Consider the following 14,646-nt stretch of genomic DNA (forward strand, 5'->3'; position numbering starts at 1 on the left):
ACATTTTTGCTACATGAGTGAGTCTCTCCCTAATATAATACTCGCTTATCAATTAAAATAGACAGTGCCTATGGTCTTTATGTTCATTCAATTAATAAAGCAAATATTCTTCTAAGTAGTTAGTTTAACAAGACTAAATGAGATTATCCAGATGAAGGTACCTAGCAAACTGTCTGACACATAAGGGGAAACTGACATTTATTATTGCCCATTAAGATTCAGTAGGCTCTGTATATTTTAGAAAGAGTGTTTCCTGTTGATGGCTTGTAACACATTTTCATGAATCAGTGCGATTTCTGCTATTATTATCTGTGTAACTACTTGAGGCTTCCCAAGATTATCAAGCTCAGCCGTGAAGACGGATAATGATGGTAGAATCTGAGAGGTCATAACAACAGTGATATTAGAAAGTGAAAGTATCAGAAAACATGGTTTGCTGTTACAATTATCTACAAAAAAATAATTGCTGCCAGGTATCTGTTAACAGGACAGGCACTGTCCTAGGAGCTTTGCGTACTTTATTACCAGTGCTCCAAGTGACCTGGTAAGGGCGATGCTGTAAGTGGTCGGTACACAGCAGGTAGACAAAGCATGTAATTAGGGTAACAGCAAAATAAGGGCATCTGTATGTATATATTTTTGATATTTAAAAAATATTTCAAAATTTTCATGTTGAAAATCAGAATTTTATGGAATTTTTATATTTACCATCATTTTGAGATGGAGTGTTGCTCTGTCACCCACAGGCTGGAGTGCAGTGGCCCAGTCTCAGCTCACTGCAACCTCCGCCTCTTGGGTTCAAGCAATTCTCCTGCCTCAGCCTCCCAAGTAGCTGGGACTACAGGCACGTCCCACCACACCCAGCTAAGTTTTTGTATTTTTTGTAGAGATGGGTCACTGTCTTCATCAGGATGGTCTCGATCTCCTGACATTGTGATCCACCCACCTCGGACTCCCAAATTGCTGGGATTACAGGCATGAGCCCCATGGCCTGCCTATTGTTTTCTAAAATTTGAATTACACAGAGGATTACTACATTTCTAGTGCAGAGGATTTTTTAAAGTCTTAATTTTACACCCTGTTACCCCATGTATTAATTAGCCCAGTTTCAGAACTGAGGAAACTGCAACTCAGAGAGGTTAGATAGCCACTGGCTGCAGCAAGAGTCAGGAAGCTGGTGACAAAGAAATTGAAGGGCTGGAGGGTCAGAGGAGGAGAAGGAGGACACCGGAGAAGTAAGTTCCACACTGTTCTGGCTAGGCTCAGTGTTCCATTTTTGTCTATTTCTTTGACTGTCTATTGCTCAATTGGATTTTGGTGGTAGTGGTTGCTGGAACTGGCTCAGGCTCCCCGATTCTGAAAGGACCCAGATGAAACCACTTTAGCAATCTCCAACAAATGCCATCCTGTCTTTTTTCCAGTCATCTTATCTCTTGCCAGTGACTCCTGTACAGCTGGAAAGTGCTATGGCCAGGCTGTTTCTCTGCAGAATACATACATTTTATGACAAAGCTGTACTATTGAGCTAATTTATGCAATTCACTTAAAAATTCATGTTTCTTAGGGTTGAAAATTGGCTTATTTGTCCTCTGATTCTGGCTTTTTATTCATCTTTGAATAGAATTTTTCAAAAGGGAATAATTTGTTCCATATTGGTGACTGTTAATATTGGCATTGGTGTGCATGGGTTGAAATCTCAGCATTTTAGAACCCTGCTGGAATGTTCTGCTGCTACTTGTTAGGACATTTCTCATGTTCCAGAGGTTCCGTGTTTGAAACTGAAACAGCTATTTATATTCCTACTTGCAATATCTGTTATTTGGTGGTAATTCTTAAAGTGTGTCTAGAGCCAAATGGCACTGAATTTTTCCATTACTGAGACCCTTTTAATTATGATAATTTATAGAACACCATTGAATTAGGTTCTCAGGATCCCAGAATAGATAAGATAAAATTCCTGTTAATGGAAAGCTCATACCCTAATATTTCACCCAAGCTGAGATAGTTTCTATTCCCTAGCAAGGATTTTTCTCATAGAGAAAAATTTAAACTTAGGTTGGAGAGTTTCTTTTCTTTTTAAAGATGCCTCTTCTCCATTTGAATCTAAGGAATTAAATACAGAGGAGGAACACTAAAGAGGGTATATTTTATGTCCTAGTATATTCCTGGGATGCTCACTAGTTCGGGTGGACAGTCCTGTTTTATAACATTGGTCTCTTATTTCTTGCTGGAGTAAAAATGGCTGAAAAGTAACGGTTGTCTGATAAAGGAGGACATCCAGGAAGACTCCGGCCTGTCCGCACTTTGTTCTGCTGCACATACAGATTACGGGTGTAACAAGCAGCGAATCGTAAGGGAGAGCGATTCCATAGCTCCAGATCATAGAATATTCTCCAGCAAGAAAGTACTGAACATGACCACTGTGAGGCACTTTTCTCTATTTTACATTCTTTTTTCTCTTCCTACAGCTTTTGCTTTGGCAATTTATATCTGTTTTACATCCTTATTTAAAAGATAATGCTACCCATTACCTATGAAATCAACCAAGAATTTATGGCATGACATTTAAGGCCATTAAACAAAACTTCTGTTAATGAGAAGCTCATACCCTAATAGTTCACCCAAGCTGAGATCGTTTCTGTAATTCCCTAGCAAGTCACCCTCTTCCTCCACACTTTTCTACCATTACAGTCAACCCCAAGACCAAGCTCCAGCTTCAAGCTGTTTCTTAACCCTAACAGTCCTTTTTAATAGAAACAAAGCATTATACGGAACTTCAAAATATACCAGATCAATGCAGAATTGGTCCCGGTAAGAGTGGTTAAGAGCATGCAGAACTCAAATGCCTTGTCGTCTTTGTGCTTTGGCCGCACAGGCACGTATTTCCAGTTCCGGATTGTTCTGGCTAGTCTCAATGTTTCATTGTTACCTATTTCTGTGACTCTGTCACTCAGTGCATTTGTTGTTGCTTGGACTTACCTTCTCTAGTCTCTTGGGTGCAAATCCATCTCCAGTCAGCTTCATCATTTGCTCCACTAGAAGCCAAGCTGGACCTCCTCTGTGTTTCCAGTGGAAGTATTCAGGGAAGGTCGTTGTACTGTGTTGTGAACCATCTTGAGTTCAGGGACGTCCTGTCCACCTCTGTACCTTCATGTTTTGTACTGTTAGGTACACAACAATTGTATCACTTATTCGGTTTTTGGTGGTTCTCTCTGTATACAGGTTAAGATGTTCTAAATTTATTTCCATATTTCTACTACATGGGACAATTTTTATTTCCCCTTGAGGCTCCACTCAAATGCCACATCACAAATAAAATCTTTCTTGAATCTTCCCAGATGAAAGTGATGTTAACTTTCTCTGCATGCTCTGCAACACACTATGTCCCTCTCTAGGTTTTCCAGCATGTGTTACACAGCCATATACCTGTCTTGTATTCCACTCAAGATTGCAAGTTACTTAAGAAAAAGTCCATGTTAAAGAACTATAAATTCAATCTATAGTTAAATCAAACATGGCTTCAAATATGGGTGACATTAAGCAAAAGACTTGACCTTTTTGAATCTCGGTTTCCTTACTGTGAGATGAGGGTAATAAGATCTCCTTCAGGGATTTTTTGGTCAAGATTAAAGTATCTTACAAACCTTGAGCATCCCAAATATAAATTACATCTTTCAGATTAATTAAAGACTTTCCTAGAACCTATTATCATCCCTTTTATGAAATACATAATTAATGTTTATTTGCATGTTGAAATAAAGTAAGTCAGAGGAATTGCTATTCTAGTATATATTAATGAAAATCATGTGGAAAAAATTGTTCCGTTGATAAGCTTGGGAAACGTTTGAATTTTATCTGAATAATGCTTTTGGAAGGATTTAAACATTGGTTTAGTTTTCTAAAGTGAATTATTTGACTCTTTCTCCACAGACAATCTCACAGGGTGGGTGCTTTTTGTGTATCTCCCAACCTCTGTTACAAGCTTTCCTTCTACTTCCTTTAGGGCCAGCACCCTGTTTGTGTCTCTTCGATGACAGGCAGGCTGTACAGACTCCAAGGTTGGCATCACCAAGGTAGATTCACCATGGCCCACAGTCTAATGTTATAGGTTCTTAAAATGGGCTTGTCTTCTAAATGTGGGTTGAAAGCCCACAGAGACCTCTTGTCTAATAGCACGCATCCCAACCATGTTAAAGAGGACACTGTACACACCTGGCTTAGAAGAGTGCCTGGCACTGATGATTTCCATAACCCTTAACGTGCATATTTCCTTCTCCCATTCACTAGACGGTGCATTTTCTTTACCTTCTTGTGCATTAGAAAACAAACTCAGTTCAATTCAACATGCAAATGAACACTAACTGAGCATATGCTTCATACAAGGAACTATACTAAGTCCAGGGTAGTCTCAGAATTCAGCTGGGGAATGGAAAACAGTTTGTTTCCCAGTGTGGGTTCCTCTTATGGACTGATGCATATTAACCAAGTGTAGAGACTGGTAAATAAATACCAATGTGAATTTGTTAATTTGCCATTTTAATTCCAGTAGAAGACACCATACGAACTGGCCTGATTACATAATTTCTCCACCCACCTGCACAATGAGTTGATGCACAGAGCAAGCCAAAGCATGATTAGAAGGCTTAGTGATAAGCCTGAATTCCAAAAAGTAGGAAATGACTTACTTGATTTTAACAGGTGTCCCTCAGCTAAGCCCTCCACCCTTATGTCTGGCTTGTCTAACACTTTCCCTGCCAGATTTTTAGCAACTATAGTTCTGTTTATCTAACTGACATTATTATGATACATTTATTCTCAACCACATTCAGCCTGTATTCCCTGGAGGCTGACCAGACCTCCTCAGCTCCAATAATCCAAAAGGAACTGGGGAGGCTGAAATGGCCAAGGCCTGTTAGGCTACTAGGATGCCCAGACTCTGCCCTCTACAGGCAGCAGGAGGAGAATTTGACTAACTAACGTGCACATTCCCTTTTCACTTTCTCACTTAAAGCAAATTAAGTGGATTTAGGAAAAGTTTCAGATGACCCAGACTAGTACATAGATACTTTGCAGAGCCTGCATCAGTCCTATGAATTAGATTGAAAAAATATCATGTTACTGCTTAAGCAAACCTTGACCAGCAGTGAGACAGAGGCTGCTTCAGCAGCAGCTCAAGAGTTTAAGGACACCTGGTACTTTAGTCAACTACATGATCAGATGACACGAGAAGAGAATGACAGATTTCATACAGGTAGACACGTAATCCCTAGCATGGACCCTCGCTGGGATCCTGACTCAAAATGAGGGGCCTGCAGACATGGATACCTCTTGACCTGCATATTTGAGAGATTAAGGTGAACTAGGAGGAAGTCCAGGAAATATGCAGTGTTATCCACCATAACTCAGGGAAAGAAAACCCAACAGCTTTCCTTGAGTGAATGCAGGAAGCCTTGAGAAAGTATACTCCCCTGTCACCAGACTCCATTGAGGGGCAGTTAATACTAAAGGACAAGTTTATTCTGCAGTCAGGAGCAGACATTTGGAGGAAGCTCCAGAAGCTGGCCCTGGGTACAGAACAGAGTCCAGAATACTTATAAACCTAGCAACCTCGGTGCTTTACAATAGAGACCAGAAGGAACAGGCTGAAAGGAGCAGGAGAGATCAGAGAAAAGCCACAGCACTAGCCACAGCCATGGCCTCAGGCAAGCAGACCCCAGGGCCTCAAATGAGGCAAAGGCTTGGGTTAGCTGCCAGTCTGGCAGAGCTTGTTACCACTGTGGCCTAATGGGACATTCATTTTATAAGGAATTGTCCCAGGAGAAATGGACACCTCATCCTTTCCCACTGTTCCAAGGGTAATCACTGGAAAGCCCACTTTCCGAGGGCCTGAGGTGGCTAACCAGATGACCCAGCAGCAGGAATGAAAATGCCCAGGGCAAGTGCCAGCAGAAGTCCTCACCCTCACAGAGCCACAGGTAAAGCTGACCACAGGGGCCAGGAAGTTGATCTCCTCCTGGACACTGGTGTGGCCTTCTCTGTTTTACTCTCCTGCCCTGGACAGCTGTCCTCCAAGTCTGTAACTTTCCAAGAAGTCCTAGGACAAGCAGTCTCCTGATACTTCCCCCAGCCCCTAAGCTGTAATTGGGGAGATATGCTCTTCTTTCTGCCTTCCTCATCATGCCAGAAAGTCCCACTCCCTTACTAGGGTGGGACCCATTAGCCAGAGCAGGAGCCGTTTTCTATATGAACATCAACAGAAAGGAAAGCTCTCTGTGCTGCCCATCATTTCAAGGTGGGATTAATCCCGAGGTTTGGACAATGGACAGACAATTTGGACAGCCAAATAATGCATGTGAATTTGAGTAAGGCTAAGGGATTGCACCTCTTTTTTTTTTTTTTTTAACCAAACACAGTACCCCTTAAGAAGAGAAGCCAAAAAGTGGCTACAGCATATTGTAAAGGACTTAAAAGCTTACAGTCTGGTACAGTCCTGCAATAGCCCTTTCAATCCTCCAGTTTTAGGAGGACAAAAACCTAACGGGCAATGGAGGCTTGCGGAAGAGCTCAGGCTTATTAATGCAACCGTACTTCCTTTACACCCGGCTGTGCCTAACCCTTACACCTTGCTCTCTTAAATACCAGGAGAGGCACAATGGTTTACAGTCCCAGACCTAAAGATGCCTTTTCCTGTGTGCCATTATATTCTGACTCCCAGTTTCTGTTTGCCTTTGAAGACCCTTTAGACCAGAATTCTCAGCTCACCTGGACAGTGTTACCCCAGGGCTTTCAGAATAGCCACAGCTGTTTGGCCAGGCTCTAGCCCAGGACCTTAGCAACTTTTTATATCCAGGTACTGTGGTTATTCAATAGCTGGATGACTTATTTTAACTGCAAACTCAGAAATCCAGGGTGAGCAGGCCACCCAGGACCTCCTAAACTTCCTTGCCACCTGTGGATATAAGGTTCCCAAACCAAAACCCCAGCTTTCTAGGGTGTATCTTGTCTAAGGGCACTTGTGCCCTTGATAAAGAATGTCTCTAACCCATACTGGTCTTTCCCCATCTAAAGACTGTAAAACAGTTGTGGGCATTCTTGGGAGTAGCTGGTTTTTGCTGATTTCCCAGATGTGGTGAAATAGCAAAACCCCTACACACTCTGATTGATGAAACACAAAAAGCTCGCACCCATCTAATACAATGAGACCCTATAGCTGAGGCAGCCTTTCAGACTCTAACGCAGGCACTACCGCAGGTTCCAGCTCTAAGCCTCTGGACAAGAAACAAGTTCTCTCTGTTTCAGAAAATCAGGAGTGGCACTGGGGGTTCTCAGACTCAGGGGACCTCACCACAAGTGGTGGCATGCCAAAGTAAGGAAATTGATGCAGTAGTGAAAAGCTGACCACACTGCTTGTGAATTGTAGCCACAGTGGCTATACTGGCTCAGAAGCGGTTAAAAAAGTGCAAGGGAAAGATCTAACTGTATGGACTTCACATAATGTGGCTGAAATTCTGGCCCCTAAAGGAGGCTCATGGCTGTCTGATAATGACTTAGTCAAATAGCAGCTCGAAGGCCTGTACTTCAGCTGTGCACATTTGCAACCCTCAACCCAACTACTTTTCTTCCTGAGGAAGACACAGAACATGACTGTCAGCAGGTTACAGCTCAGAACTGTGTCTCAAGAGGGTCTCTTAAAAACTCCTCTAGCCAATCCTGACCTTAACCTTAACAGAAGAACATTTACAGAAAATGGAGTTTGAAAAGCAGGATATGCAGTAGTCAGTGATCAAACAGTGCTTACAAGTAATTCCCTTCCTCCTGGAACTAGTGCCCAGCTGGCAGAACTGGTAGCCTGTCGGGGTCTTGCACGTCTGCTGGGGGGCTACCGACCTGCGGGAGTCTTTGAGACTGCTAACGTAGATGTCTTGTTTAACTTGAGAGAGAGAGTGCGCGGAAAAGAAAGAATATAGAAAAGTAGTCTGGAGGGCTGCGTGAAGATTATGGCCAAAACGCAGCCCTCCAGACTCTACTTTTCTATATTCTTTCTTTTCCGCGCACTCTCTCAAGTTAAATGAGACATCTACGTTAGCAGTCTCGAAGACTCCCGCAGGTTGGTAGCCCCCCAGCAGACGTGCCAGACCCCGACATCTTGGCGCTTGAACAGGGACCTGAGTACGAGAGGTACAGTGACGCACCCCAAATCAAAGGAGACAAGGTAAAGCCGCGGTTCTTGTAGTTCTAGACTCAAAATTCATCTAGAGTAAAATGGGGCAATCTGAGTCCAAAAATAAGTTAATGTTCATGAAATTATTACATCAAATGTTAAGAAATAGAGGTGTTGATGTAAAAAAGAATCATGTTTCTAAGTTTTTAGAGATTGTTTATGTATTGTGTCCGTGGGTCCCTGAGGAGGGATCGTTAGATGAATCGACGTGGAGTAAAATAGGAACTAAGATTGAGGAATATGCCGCCGCTCATCAATTTTCTCCGCAGGCAGAATTGCTTCTCTCGGTCTGGCCTCAGCTGCGCCAGGCTGTCTGCCCGCCTCACTGCTCCCCTGGTGTTTCTCTTGCTTCTAGTTCCTCTTCTTTCTCTTGCAAATCTAACCCTGATGGTAGAGGGGGCGGCGGTAATTTGCCACCTTGCAATCCTCTAAAGGAGCCCGATTCCGCTCTCGGAGTCAGACCTGGAGCCAGAAATGGGGGAGCTCCGGATGAAAAGATCAGAGCCAGAGTGGAAATTGGCGCTTCAGAGAGCGCGCAGGTAAGGGCTTCAGCTGTGCCCTCGATTCCTACCCTCGAGGAATTATCCAGGCTCCTGGCTTCGCTTTCCAAACCTACTCAAGCTTTCCCTGCTGTTACTACGCTTTCCTCTAAGCCTGTGGTGTGCTCTATGCCACGAGAACCTATCCTTGAAACTACTTATGCCTTTGAGTCTATGTAACAGGGATTTCCCGATTCTGACCTCCACCTCGTCTGTCCTGTTATAGAGGTGACCACTCAAAACGGTGAGATTGTTCGCCATTATGAACCTATTCCGCCAAAATTCATGAAAGATTTCAAAGAAGCAGTAACTAATTACAGACCCACTGCACCTTATACTCTCTCTTTACTCGAAAATTTTAGTACTCAGGCCATGACCCCTGCAGATTAGCATCGCATCGCCAATGCCTGCCTTTCAGGCGGTGAGTACTTATTGTGGAAAGCTTATTATGATGATGCCGCTTTCGAGTTGGTGGAAAGGAATGAGAGACAAAGAGTGGGAATTAATTTGCAGATGTTGAAATGTACAGGTGATTATGAAAGTGTTCAGGCACAAGTTGCCCTCCCAGAAGCAGCATTTGGGCAGGTAAATGCTTTAGCTTTGCATGCCTGGAGAAAGCTTCCCACTCATGGAGAATTTACTGATGAAATTACCAAAATTAAACAGGGAAATGAGGAACCCTACCAAAATTTTGTCTCTCGATTAATGCAGGCAGTCAAACGGCAATTTAGAGATAGCGAGTCAGCTCAATTATTTACAAAACAATTGGCCTATGAAAATGCTAATACTACTTGCCAGTCCATTCTCCATTCTTAGAGAAAAGCTTCCCTTGAAGAATATCCAGCAATGTGCAGATGTTGGGCCAGCGTATCAGCAAGGTTTAGCCATAGCAGCAGCTCAAAAGGGACTTTACGTGTCAGCCTTTTTAAGGCAGCAACAACAGCAAAATCGTAGGCCATCTGTAAAGTGCTTTCGATGCGGACAGTCTAGTCACATTGCTAAAAACTGCCCTCACCCTGTTCGTATTGCTTCCCCCCAGCCTGCGCCATCTTTCCCTGCCACGCAGCAAAGGCCTCGACAGCCTAGTGAGTGTCCTCGGTGCGACCGTGGCAACCACTGGGCAAACGAGTGCAGATCTAAGAGGGATGCTCAAGGAAATTCTCTTCTCCCTCGTTCGGGAAACTCCCAGAGGGGGTCGCCTCGACCCCCACAACCAATCGAGGCTCTTCCTCTCTCTCGACCTACTATTCAAGACTTGACCTCTGTCCCACCACCGAGATCCTATTAACGCCTGATTCTGGTGTGGTTCCAGTCCAAACAGGTATTTTTGGCCCATTACCAGATAGATATATAAGCCTTTTGTTAGGACGTAAAGCAATTCCACATATTGTGCCCACTATTGTTGATCAAAGTTTCTCTGGAGAGCTGACTGTGTTAGCTTCTACTGCCGGAGGGGCAGTTACATTACAGCCAGGCTCTCCCTTCACGCAGCTTCTGCTTGTGCCTCACAGAAAGAGCACTATCTCAGATACGTCCCCTCCTTGGGACAAGAAAGATCCTTCTTACCTGTGCTAGGTACAAGCCATTTCGGCATCACGACCAGAAATGATTATTACCATTAATGGAAAGAAATTTAGGGGCCTTTTAGACACTGGAGCAGATGTTTCTGTGATCTCCTCAGAGTTCTAGCCCCCTGCATGGCCTGTCACTCAGGCTTATATGTCTCTACAAGGTATAGGCACTTCTTCTGACCCTTACCAGTCTTCCCAGTTGTTATCTTAGTCAGATGAAGAAGGCCATAGTAGCTCTTTCCGTCCATATGTTTTACCCAACATTCCCATAAATTTGTGGAGTCGTGATATTTTACAGTCTATAAATGCTCATTTAGTTACTTCTAGCCCTGCGCTAGATATCAGGATGAAACAAGGCTTCCATCCTTCTAAAGGTCTTGGTCAAAATTTACAAGGTGACCCTATGCCCTTAGAAGTTGTTCCTAAAAATGATCGTTCAGGGTTAGGGGTTTTTTCCAATGGGTCGCTGTGACTCCTGACACCCACGCTGATTCCATCACTTAGCTTTCTGATTCTCCTGTGTGGGTAGACCAGTGGCCCCTGTCTGCTGAAAAGATTGCTGCAGCTAGAGAGCTGATCCAAGAACAGCTTGCAGCTGGCCATTTAAGGCATTCTAATAGTCCATGGAATACTCCTATTTTTGTCATTAAAAAGAAATCTAGTAAATAGAGACTTTTACAAGACCTTAAGAAAGTGAATGAAATTATAGAAATCATGGGACCACTGCAACCTGGTCTCCCTTCACCTGTTGTTGTTCCTCAAAATTAGGAATTACTAGTCACTGATTTGAAAGATTGCTTCTTTTCCATCCCCTTAACACCTCAAGATTGCTGCAAGTTTGCCTTCAGTGTTCCTGCAACCAATTTTGACAGGCCTTTTGAGCGCTATGAGTAGACGGTTATTCCTCAAGGTATGGCGAACAGCCCCACCTCGTGTCAGAAATTTGTCGCTCAAGTAATTGCACCTGTCCGTGAGCGCTATCCGGATGTCCTTTTGTTACATTATATAGATGATCTCCTTTTAGCCGCTCCCTCCCCTGGCCTCCTACAAGAAGCCTTTCGAGATTTAAGCGACCTCCTCACAAATTCAAACTTAGTTATATCTCCTGACAAAGTCCAAAAAGTAACTCCTTTCCATTATTTGGGTCGCCTCATTGACTCCAATCAAGTGTCCTATCAGACTCCTGTTCTTATCAACTGCCCATCTCAGTACGCTGAATGATTTCCAAAAGTTTTTAGGAGACATTAACTAGATCAAGCCTAGTCTTAAATTAACTACTGGTCAGCTTAAGCCTCTTTTTGATATGCTCAGAGGCCCCGCAGACCCAAAGTCTCCCCAGACACTTACTGTTGAAGCTGGACATACCTTGCAATTGGTGCAAGATGCCCTCTCAGAAAAAAAACTAAACCGTGTCACTATTGTCTTGGTGTTTATGCATTTTACACACCTCTTACACCCCCACAGGTCTTTTCTGGCAAAAAGGAATCTTAGAGTGGCTCCATCTGTCTGCCAGTCGGCCTGGCCTCGTATTGCCACTCCTTATCATGATTTAGTATCTATGCTAATTGCCAAAGGCCGCCTCAGGGCACTTACTCTCTTTAGCTCTGACCCACCTATTGTGATTGTTCCTTACACCGCCCAAGAACAATCTTGGTTGTGGTCATTTTCTGACTCATGGCAATTAGCTCTTGCAAATTTCACAGAGCAGCTTTCCTGCCACTATCCCAAAGACAAAATACTGCATTTTAATTCCAAATGTAATCTTATTTTCCCCAAGACATGTTCTTTGCAGCCGATTTCTCAGGTCGCTTTGGCATTCACAGACCATTCCTCAAACAGACTTGCCGCTGGACAAATTGATGATGTTCCCTTTTCTTTCCAGACACCTGAAACTTCTGCACAAAGGGTGGAATTGCTTGCTGTTCAACATGTTCTCTCCACCTGTGGTCAATCAGTTAATATATACTCTGACAGTCAATATGTAGTTAACCTGATCAATCTGCTGGAGACAGCACCCTTGTCATTTTCTGACAGTTCTGCTATAATACACCTACTTCTTCCTTTACAGCAGACTATCTGCAAGTGGACTCATCAGTTCTTTATTAGTAACATTCGTGCACATACTGATTTACCCAGTCTTCTCTCTGCAAGCAACAAGAATGCTGATGCTCTCATATGCCCAGTGATAGCTCCTGCCCTTTCTCCTCTAAGACAGGCTGAGATGTCCCATGCCCTGCACCGCCAGGGCTCCCGTAGCCTGCGGCTGCAGTTTCAGATCACCAGAGAACAGGCTCGTGCCATTGTTAAGCAGTGCCCTGCTTGTGTGACTCACTTAACTCAACCCACACATACCGGAGTAAACCCTCGTGGTCTACAACCTGGCCACATCTTTCAGATGGATGTCACCCATATTGCTTCCTTTGGTCGTTTAAAATATGTGCATGTAACTATTGACACTTTTTCTCATTTCGTAATAGCTTCAGCCCATACAGGAGAGGCAAAGACGTGACTGCTCATTGTCTACTCGTGTTCTCCAACCTAGGTGCACCAAACATTTTGAAGACTGATCATGCTCCAGCTTACACCAGCTCTTTATTCCAAACCTTTTTCTCTCAATTCCAGGTGATTCATAAGACAGGAATCCCCTATAATCCTCAAGGACAGGGAATTGTTGAACGTGCTCACGCCACCCTTAAAACTTTATTACTTAAACTAAATAATTCACCTCCTTCCTTTTACAAGTCTCCACATGATGTACTTCGACATGCTCTTTATGTTCTAAATTTTTTAACCCTTGATGCAGACAGTCACTCAGCAGCTGATCATTTCTAGCACCCAAAGGGCTCAGCCACGCCTATAGTGTTATGGAGAGATTTATTTTCTAATCAATGGAATGGCCCTGACCCTGTATTAGTTTGGGGCAGAAGCCATGTTTGTGTTTTTCCTAAGTCTGCCCCCTCACCTATCTGGGTGCCTGAGCGACACGTCAAGCATGCTCCGGAGAAGACAGTCCTCTCCGAGGCCAGTGACTATCCCTCTTCCTTCACTGACATCTCCTCGTCAGCCGAGCCCTCAGATGACTTCACCTAACTCCCTTCCCCTGAGAATCCGACGTCTACGCCTACGAAGGACGACATCCCGCCGTGTCCATCACCAGCCGACACCTCCTCAAAAGGTTCCAGTCCCGACCTAGACCCAGATGCGACACCTAGTGGCTGATGCGTCACACATTGTCCGTCAGCAAAGACATTCTCTTAATCCAGTTGCTCTATTTTTAGCCATGCTAGCCATTTTATCTTGTGATTCTACGTCGGCACACACTGTGCCTACTTATGATTCTCCTGACGCCTTTTGGGCCTATGTTCCTGATCCTCCTTTAATCCGTCCTGTTACTTGGGATGATCCTGCCTTTACTGTCTTCCTTAATGACACCTCAATATTTGGCACCCCTTCAGCCGCTCATATCTATCCTCAATCAGCAAACTATACCTTCTTTGGTCAATCCATTTCACCTCCTATGTGTTTCCATGCTGCCAAACTGTAATCTATGCCCTTTTACATGGAAAATCCACATTACACACCTGTAACTACTGCTCAGCCTTCACCCTCCTATTGCTTCAATTTAGGCATTCGCCATTCCTTCGCTTATAGCGGCCTTGAAACTCTACCCAGAAATACTCCTCAATTTAATAGAAATTAGATTGCATCCTATATTAGACTTAACGAATTGTTAGAAGTTACTCCTGCTAAACTGCCCATATATAACCAGCAACATTGCCATGTGACCAACAAATCGCTTGACCCTGCACCTGTCTAGCGCTCTTGTCTTCCCCCATCAGCTCATGCTCTTTGTTCCCACCTTGTTACTGGGTTTCCTCTTTATGATTGGTCTTTACCCTCTTCTCGTCTTTCTAGTATCCATCGATATGAGTCCCCCAGAGCATAGAACCCTCCCCTGTATACCACAGCCTCTGGCAAAACCTATTCCTCTCTATAGAGGCTTTTCCTAGCTATTCATCCTCCTACAATTTACGCAGGCCACAGAATTAATGTTGATAAACCTGTACAAACCTTCTCTATACGTTCATGCGTAGCTGCTCCCTATGCCCTTCTACTAGGGCCAGTATCTTTTCAGGTTCAAAATGGTCATTATACTATTTCCTGCTTGAATTGCCTACTCACAAATTGTATTGATGCCTCTATGTTCCCTGTTGACACAATTCTTGTTGTTCATCAACCCTCATATGTTATGCTTCCTGTAAATATCCCAGGTCCTTGGTATGATGAACATTCATACTCTGTTTTACAAAACCCA

At 43.7% G+C, this 14,646-nt stretch overlaps 2 protein-coding genes across 3 annotated transcripts in view; one reads left to right on the forward strand and one right to left on the reverse strand.

Annotated features, from left to right (window-relative positions):
- LOC144582289 (uncharacterized) overlaps positions 1 to 14,646 on the forward strand; it is a 181,121-nt gene that overhangs the window by 160,697 nt on the left and 5,778 nt on the right. The gene's annotated exons all lie outside the window — the stretch shown is intronic.
- LOC144581983 (uncharacterized) overlaps positions 1 to 14,646 on the reverse strand; it is a 168,907-nt gene that overhangs the window by 11,871 nt on the left and 142,390 nt on the right. For both annotated transcript variants that reach the window (XR_013533562.1, XM_078368059.1), the window contains one exon: positions 2,980 to 3,161. The gene's annotated coding sequence lies outside the window, so the exon portion shown is untranslated. The remainder of the gene's footprint in view (positions 1 to 2,979; positions 3,162 to 14,646) is intronic.

This window comes from Callithrix jacchus, chromosome 4 (genome assembly GCF_049354715.1).
Source record: "Callithrix jacchus isolate 240 chromosome 4, calJac240_pri, whole genome shotgun sequence".
Lineage (NCBI taxonomy): Eukaryota > Metazoa > Chordata > Mammalia > Primates > Cebidae > Callithrix > Callithrix jacchus.